The following is an 8,137-nucleotide window of genomic DNA, read 5'->3' as shown; positions in this document are numbered from 1 at the left end:
TTGGTTTAGTATTTGAAAAAATAAGTTCTTTTTTGGCCCCATGATAAGTATCTGTTCCAATTAAATATCTAGAAAGATTTTTTATCTGCCTTAAACAAATATAGTTTTAAACAAACTCATAAAACTATACATATATACACAAATATATACACAACATACATGTAATGCATGAAACAAACTCATGATATATATTATATGATATTAACACCATAAACAATTATCCGCACATAAATTATAAAGGGGGCTTGATAGTCCCAGAGATTTATATATAGTCAACAGCCAATTTAATAAATAAACCTAGAATTTGTTCAGCATTAGCACTATAAATCAAAACATACAATGGAGAGTCTTCCCTTGTAGGAGGGGCCAGTACATACATATGTGGCACAGTTGATGAAAAATACCAACCTCCTAAAAGAAAGGGGGCTAAACCACCATTCCTGCACAGGCTAGTATTTAAGTATTAAATCTGATACTTGAGAGTCTTTGCAATGTAGCCTGGAACTTATTTTTCTTATTTTGATTTCTCCCTTTCTTGAACTCTGTTGTAAACTAAGTTGATCAGCATTCCCTAGACATACCTGTCACTTCTCTGCCTCTTTCCTTGCTGATATTTGTTACCTTACCTAGAAATCTCCTAACCGTCTTTAAATGCCTACACTTCAAGTGAAGCCTTCCTTTTAGATTCCCAGGCTAGACACCTTAACTCATTTCAGTTTTCTCAATCTCCCTCCTTTGCTGAAAACACAGGTTCCTCCCTGTTAATACACTAAATCCTTTTAGTTCCTTCTAAACCTGTTTACAGCTCCCATGAGCCACATCATCTCTTTTTGTGATATTTTCTCTCTAAAGTTCTTCGTATGTGATAAATTTTTCAAGAAAAAACTTTCTGCATAATCATAATTCATAACTACCTCCATGAAAGTATCTGATACAAACTGTGTGATTTAGGAAGAGAACCAGGAGGGTTGACACAATGGGGAGCAGCTGAGAAGAAAGATAGGATGAACAAATAGAGGGGGAAAAGAGAACATATATTGACTTATATTTTTTCTCAAACTGAATCTAGAATGTTCACAGGGGAGGAAAAAAACCTCTCTAATACCCTTGTTTCCCATAAAATTATCCTTAACAACATTTCCAATAATGCTTATATTCTAATAAGAGAAAGTCAACACATTTTTGAAAATACAACCATCAAATCTTAGATTTTAGTATATTCAGTGTATTTTCTCTTAAAACATGAAATGCATCTTTAAGAAATAAAAATGTTAGTGAATCCATGCAAAATGAAGGCACATATAAAGCATATCAGAATTCACCAAGAGCACTTTGTAATACCAAGATGAATATTAAAATAATAGCAGGACTCTCAGTTATAGAAGGGCACAACCTGCAACTTGGAATCCAGTGTCATTTCCTTCTTCCTTTCCTGCTTGTCATTATTGTCTAACAAAATTAAATAGATCTGTTTAAAATACTTTTGGCAATCACCTTAGGGTTTCCATGATCCAGCTCATTTTTTATTACTCAGTGAAAAGTGAAGTGGATTCCTCTACAGGTTCACGTACAGTGAGAGAATACCCTCCTTCTGCCAATTTAGGTAATAAACAAATTCCATTCTGGTTTTACATAGAAAAAAGAATCATCTTAATAAATTTCATGGAAAATGAAAGCTCATCATATAGAATAAATTGATAATAAATGTCCTCAAGAGACAAATTATAATCAGAAGAAATTTGAATTGGAAAGGTCCCTAGCACGCATGTGCCACTCATGAGCTCCCATGAATTTAAGAACTCTTTCTACCAAGTTACTGATATTTGAGCATTAAAAAACGCAGGCATTCAAGTAGCTAATGAGGGTACATGGTACTACCTAGAGTGAGCAGTTTGATGGTGAAGACCTTGAATTATTAGAAAACTGTTCTTTATAATTACTAAACTCAATTCCTTTTAGACTTGCCCTCTGTACTGACTTTTAAAACTCTATTGTATTATGAATTATAACTAAAAACACAAGCTCAAGAGCCAGAATGTAGATAGGAATCACACGTCTCTACTTCTTACCTGGGTGACCTGGATTAAGTCACTTAGCCTCTCTGAGCCTAAGCATAACTCTAAAATATACAAATAAATTGGACATGTGATTGCTGAAAAGGTTAAATGAGGATCATTTAATTATATTCTGGTATGCAACTTTGCCTGTTGCATACCAGAATATAAATAGCTGTATGCTTATTGAATAGTTTCTATATACAGTAGCCCCTCCTTATCTGCTGTTTCACTTTCTGCAGTTTCAGTTACCTCCAGTCAGCTGGGGTCCAAAAATATTAAATAGAATTCTCCAAAAACAGTGCTTTAAATTATGCATTATTCTGAGTAACAACATGAAATCTTGTGCAGTCCCATTCCATCCTGCCCTGAACATCAATCAGTCCTTTGTGTGGTATACCCATGTTTGATATGCTACCTGCCATTGACATCTTGATTATCAGATAGACTTTTGAAATATTGCCATGCTTGTGTTCAATAACCTTTATTTTACTTCATTGCAGCCCCAAAGCACAAAAATAGTGATGCTGACAATTTTATTACAGCATATCATTATAATTGTTCTATTTTGTTATTATTGTTATTAATCTTTATCTGTTCTTAACTTTTAATTTTAACTGTATCACAGGTGTGTATATGTGGAAAAAAACACTATATATATATATATATATATATATATATATATATATATATAGAGAGAGAGAGAGAGAGAGAGAGAGAGAGTGAGAGAGAGAGAGAGAGATAATTTTTTAATATTTATTTTTTAGTTTTCGGTGGACACAACATCTTTATTTTTATGTGGTGCTGAGGATTGAACCCAGCAACCCGCACATGCCAGGTGAGTGCATTACCGCTTGAGCCACATCCCCAGCCTCCACATTATATTTTGAGTTCAGTACTAACCATGATTTTAGGCATCCACTGGGAGTCTTGGAGCGTATCTCCCAAGGATAAAAGAGGACTAATGTAATGGTCCCTTCAACTCTGATGTGACATGAATCCAGTCTTTTATGTCAGTTATACTCCAGTTTGGTGATGCTCATTTTAGGAGCTAAAACTGAACATTGGACCCTGAAAAAGGTCAAATATTCAGACTATAGAATGGTCCAGTTAGCTACAGTCTAAGGGCTCTAGGAAAGGGTGGGCCTTGTTGTAGGTATTCAGGAGTAGCCTGGGCTTGGGCCAGGGTGAGTAAAACTGGAAACTGGAATCCATAGACCTTGCTGAGAAGATGATGAGTGTGAAAACACAGGAAGTCAAAGACAGACTGTTCCATAGGTAGTAAGCGACACCTCCTAATTGAGGTTATGCAGACCTGGTGTGGAGGTGGAGGGTACCACTAAAAGCATAGTCATTTGTTAACTGTTTTATGTTCCCGGCACTGAAGAAATATTCATTCAAAAATTTAAAATTTTTTTTTAAAAATCTATTTCAAACCATAAATTGTCAATAGCATTTTAAAAGTGGGGAATGTCTTCTATTTCCTAAGCATAGGACTTTTTACTAATTTCACTGATTGTTGATCAAAATTTTCATTGATCCTCTAGAGCTAAACTTTACAATAGAAGAGCCACTACCCACATCTGATGACTTATTTAATTAACAAAAAATTTAGTTCAGCAGTCACATTGGGTAGATTCAAGTGCTCAACAGTCACAAGTCGCTACTGGTGACCCTATTGCTTAACACAGAGAGTATTTTCATATCACAGAATGTTCTCCTGGGTAAAACCACTCTAGAATGATGGTCTCCAAGTTACCACTTTTATGTCTAGGACTTCCATAAAGAAACTGTGCCAAAATGTCTACAAACTGCTTAATAGTTCATATTGAACACTGATTTAAAATAAGACCCCCAAAATAGGACTAGAAGGAACTCAAATAAAGCAAGTTTTGCATCAAAACTCCTTCCCTTTCTCTAGCATCTAGTTACCTTTTCGATTGACTGTCACAACAGGAAAGAGCAGATGTGTTCTGTCAGCAGCATGATAAATTTTCAAGAGAAAAAGAACAGATGGAAAGTAAACTTTCTGGTGTCTTCAAGGAGTAGTACTTTTCTATTGAAAAAGAATATTTTGGTGACCTCTAACTGGGAATAATGTTATCTTATACTTACCCCAGAAGAAAAAGAATGCTTTTAAAAGAAACAAGAGGAAATTTTATTTTAATTTCTACTGGAACACCTAAATACCATGCAGCCTGCCTGATTTCTTGCCATAATTTTGCTACTTGAGATTATTTTTGAAATTTCTCATTCAAAACTGTTTTGCAGCAATATTAAATATTATATTTTAGTCAAATTAAAGATAGTGAGGGTCTTTGGGGGCTGGGGTTGTAGCTCAGTGGTAGAGTACCTGCCCAGCCCATGTGAGACAATGGATTCAATCCTCTGCACCCCATAAAAATTAATTAATTAATTAATTAATTAATTAAAGGCATTGTGTCCAACTAAAAAATATTTTAAAAATATATAGTGGGAATCTTTCTTTAAAACTGCTTTCACCAGCTCCTTCCTCTGGAAGGAACCTTAAGAACTATTTGGTCCAGTTTTTTCCAAATTCTTTTTTTTCCCCAAAACTTTTGTTAAAACACAAACTCATTTAGAATCAGAGCCAAGAGAGATGGAGACATAGAACAAGTGCAAGATCCCATGCACACAAATCCTAACTGCTCTGTTGTTGAAGCATGGATGGTAGTGGGCCCAGAATAATGCTAGATTACCTCCTATTCCCCATCAATTCCTATGGCTTCCTCCCCAAAAGACCTATATCATATACCACTGATTTCATGTAATCTGTTTTAAAGATGAAGACCTGGAGATCCAGAAAGTTTTAATATTTTCTCTGGTGTCACAGCTAGGTGGAAGAAGCCCAGCTCAGTTCCCTCTCAGTTCCCTCTGTCAATCGCTGGCTTTGCCATAACATAATACAAAACATGCTGAGTAGGCTCAGTTGACCCAGGCCTGCTGGGCCCCTTGACACAGAAGAAAAGCCAGGAATCTAAAGTAGCTCTAGGATGAAGATCACATTGCTTCCTGAGAACAGGCTGACCTGAGAACTGAGGGCAACTTTTGAGATCTATCAATCAAATCAAAGCCAACAAAGCAATGCATGTTATAGAGGTCAGACAAAAAAGGTTAACATTGCATAGTAAAAGAGGACCGATCCCACAGACTAATTAGCAGCATGTGTGATAGCTCTTCTGCCAATCACTCTAGACAATCACTCAAGACAGCCTAATACAGTGCGAGAAACATGGCCCTTAGAATCAGATGGGTTAATATGAATCTTGCTTCTTGCTTAAAATACTCAGTTCTCCTACGAAATAGGTAATATTTGCTAAAAGGTAGCTGTTTGTACTCAATTTTATACATATGTACTTCATAGATATGGAAGATGGATAGATACATATAATCAATAATAAGCCTAAAACATTAAATAATTTTTTCTTCCAATTTTCTGAATAACTTTGTCTAAACATAAGATATAACCCATTTCTTTCTAATAGAGGAAATTCTAGTATGCTTTCAAAAGCAGTATATTAACATGAGATCAGTTTGCATATTACACAACAAGATTTCTTTCCTCATCTATTTCTAACACAGCTTTCATTCTTCCATGTGGGCAAATATATTCCATGCTGGGATACAGGAGAGCTGTTGTTACTTTGTTCCTTTTGTCTAGCAATTCACACACTCAGATCTGCTGGAGGGAACCAAAACATACAATCCAGAACTATCAATATTAAGAAAAGGAAATAAATATTCAAACTCCATGAACTCCTTATTCTTCTTCATAGTCTGTTTCTGTTTTTCATTGCTACATCATTAGAATGATAAACTACAATACAAAAATAAAGGACATACTTACAAGATTTTTTCTAGCCCTGTTTATTTAGGACTAGATTAGTTACATGAAAGTATCACTTAGAATCATCTGCATATGATCCAATCATGATTAAAATAGCTAAAATGTAATAATAGTTCCCTGGAACTACAATCAATCTATTCTGTCTACATAAGAAAAAACCCTATACTTATTCTAAATTGTTAACTTATGAGCTTACAAAGTCAGTTTTAGAGTCTAATACAAGCACACCTATTCCCCAAACTCTCACTTCATATGCAGAATCTATCAATCCTTATTTTACAGAGCTTAACTTTTTCCTGCAGACAGACCATGAGTGTTTCATTTCCATGTAGGGTAACTATTGCTAAGCTAAAATATCTAAATTCCCCAAAGGAACTTGTTCTATGTTTACTCTCTCAAAAAATACTGAGTGGCTAAAATAGGCTATATTTCAATTGATGGCAAAAGTACATTTTACCAGTAGGGTGGTATAACTAATAAGACAATCTAGGCTTTTAAGTTTTAAAGAATTATAAATAATTAAAATGTTTATTTATCAGTTTTAGACCTATCAGCTTTTCTTTTTAGATATTCAGTTTTTTTATGAAGAAAAAAAGAAAAACTTCATGTTTATAAATTAACATATATTTGCAAATCACATAATCACATATATAAACAAAGGAAAATAAAAAGATAGCACCAGCTTTATCTTTAACAAAAAAAAAAAACCTATAAGTTATCAAGTAAAAAAAAGAGTTGGCAAATATTTTAAGGAAGAATTCCATATTAGGAGTTTTAAAAATGAGTCTTGTTAGGAAAGAATGTCAGGAATCCACATATCACATTCTCTCTTATTCCTTTCATTTTAGGACTACATTCTAAAGTAGGGTGGAAAAATGCAACAAAGTCCATTTTGTATAAATCCTTGTAGTTTATAGATTTAATATCCAAACCTTAACATAACAGTTGAATCATATCACTGTTCCTTCTAGGGCAAGATATTACTATTTGGAAAACAATTTTTAAAATATTACCAGAAGTGAGAGGGTCCTGATAAGCAGTAAAGTAATAATAATCAGTAAACCTCAGAATATTGGGAGCCCAATCCAATTGTAAGAATCTTCTGAGCATTGTTTCTCAATTTTGCTAATAAGAAAATGTTTACCAATAACACATAATTTAGAAAATGAAGAAATATATAAACAAAGAAAATCAGAACTACATTAGATACCCATGGCTGAATTTTCATGTTTTTCCCTTTAATATTTGCACTAATTGTCTTTTACCAGACCTATTTACCACTAATTATCTTTTAATCAGAAGATTATTGCAGATCCATCCTACATATATGAGCCCTCTCATCTAGTATTTTAACATGATCAGTTCTGGTTTTCATTAGACATACCAAAGAGACCTGTGATTTTTAAATTTATTTTTATTTTTTCTGAATTTTAGAAAGAATATGTGCTGATGGTGAGGGGTAAAACAAATGACACAAATTTAACATTCAAAGCTCCTAATATATTCTTCAGATAGAGTCTACAAGTGGGGTTCCTGGGTAAAGACTTATAATTATAACCTGAGTTCTTGAAACTGGTTTCCAGAAATACTAGAGCCCCAAATCCCATCAGCAGTGCCAGAGAATGCTCACCCTCTGCACTGTCATGAGCAGTGAGCCAAAACAGTGTATCATTTTTATTTACCATTACTGATTAGTATTGAGGGTTAATTATTGTCACCTGTATTTTTTTATTTTGTCAATTACTGGTGGTATGCGTTCTTTTCTGATGAAGAAATATTGCGTTTCCTACTGAATAATCATAATTTAATTTTTTTCATTTATTTTTTAAATGAGCCAAATTTGCCTACATGTTTTCATTTTTAAAATTTATTTTCATGTAGGATGTGAAATGAGGTTTTAAGACTGAACTTTTCTCAAAATATCCAGTTTTTCCTTTCATATTGTTTTGTGATACTTTTTAAAAACAAGTTATAATTGTATTTGGTATGATCTGTATTCCTGTCATGTGTCTGCTATTTTTGCTGAAAATTTAACCCAGTAGTCCCCCATTTTCCCTGAAAAAAATGAAATGTAGTCTTTCAATTCAAAGGATACAAAATATCAGACTTGCTTTCTGTAATGAAAAAGGTATATTTATTTCCACCATTTCATGAGAAAATGGAAACATTCCTTCAATGGAGCATTAGAAGACAAATAAACATACCTATTTTTTAT

Source organism: Urocitellus parryii, unplaced genomic scaffold, assembly GCF_045843805.1.
Source record: "Urocitellus parryii isolate mUroPar1 unplaced genomic scaffold, mUroPar1.hap1 Scaffold_86, whole genome shotgun sequence".
Classification (NCBI taxonomy): Eukaryota; Metazoa; Chordata; class Mammalia; order Rodentia; family Sciuridae; genus Urocitellus; species Urocitellus parryii.
This window is presented reverse-complemented; position numbering follows the sequence as displayed.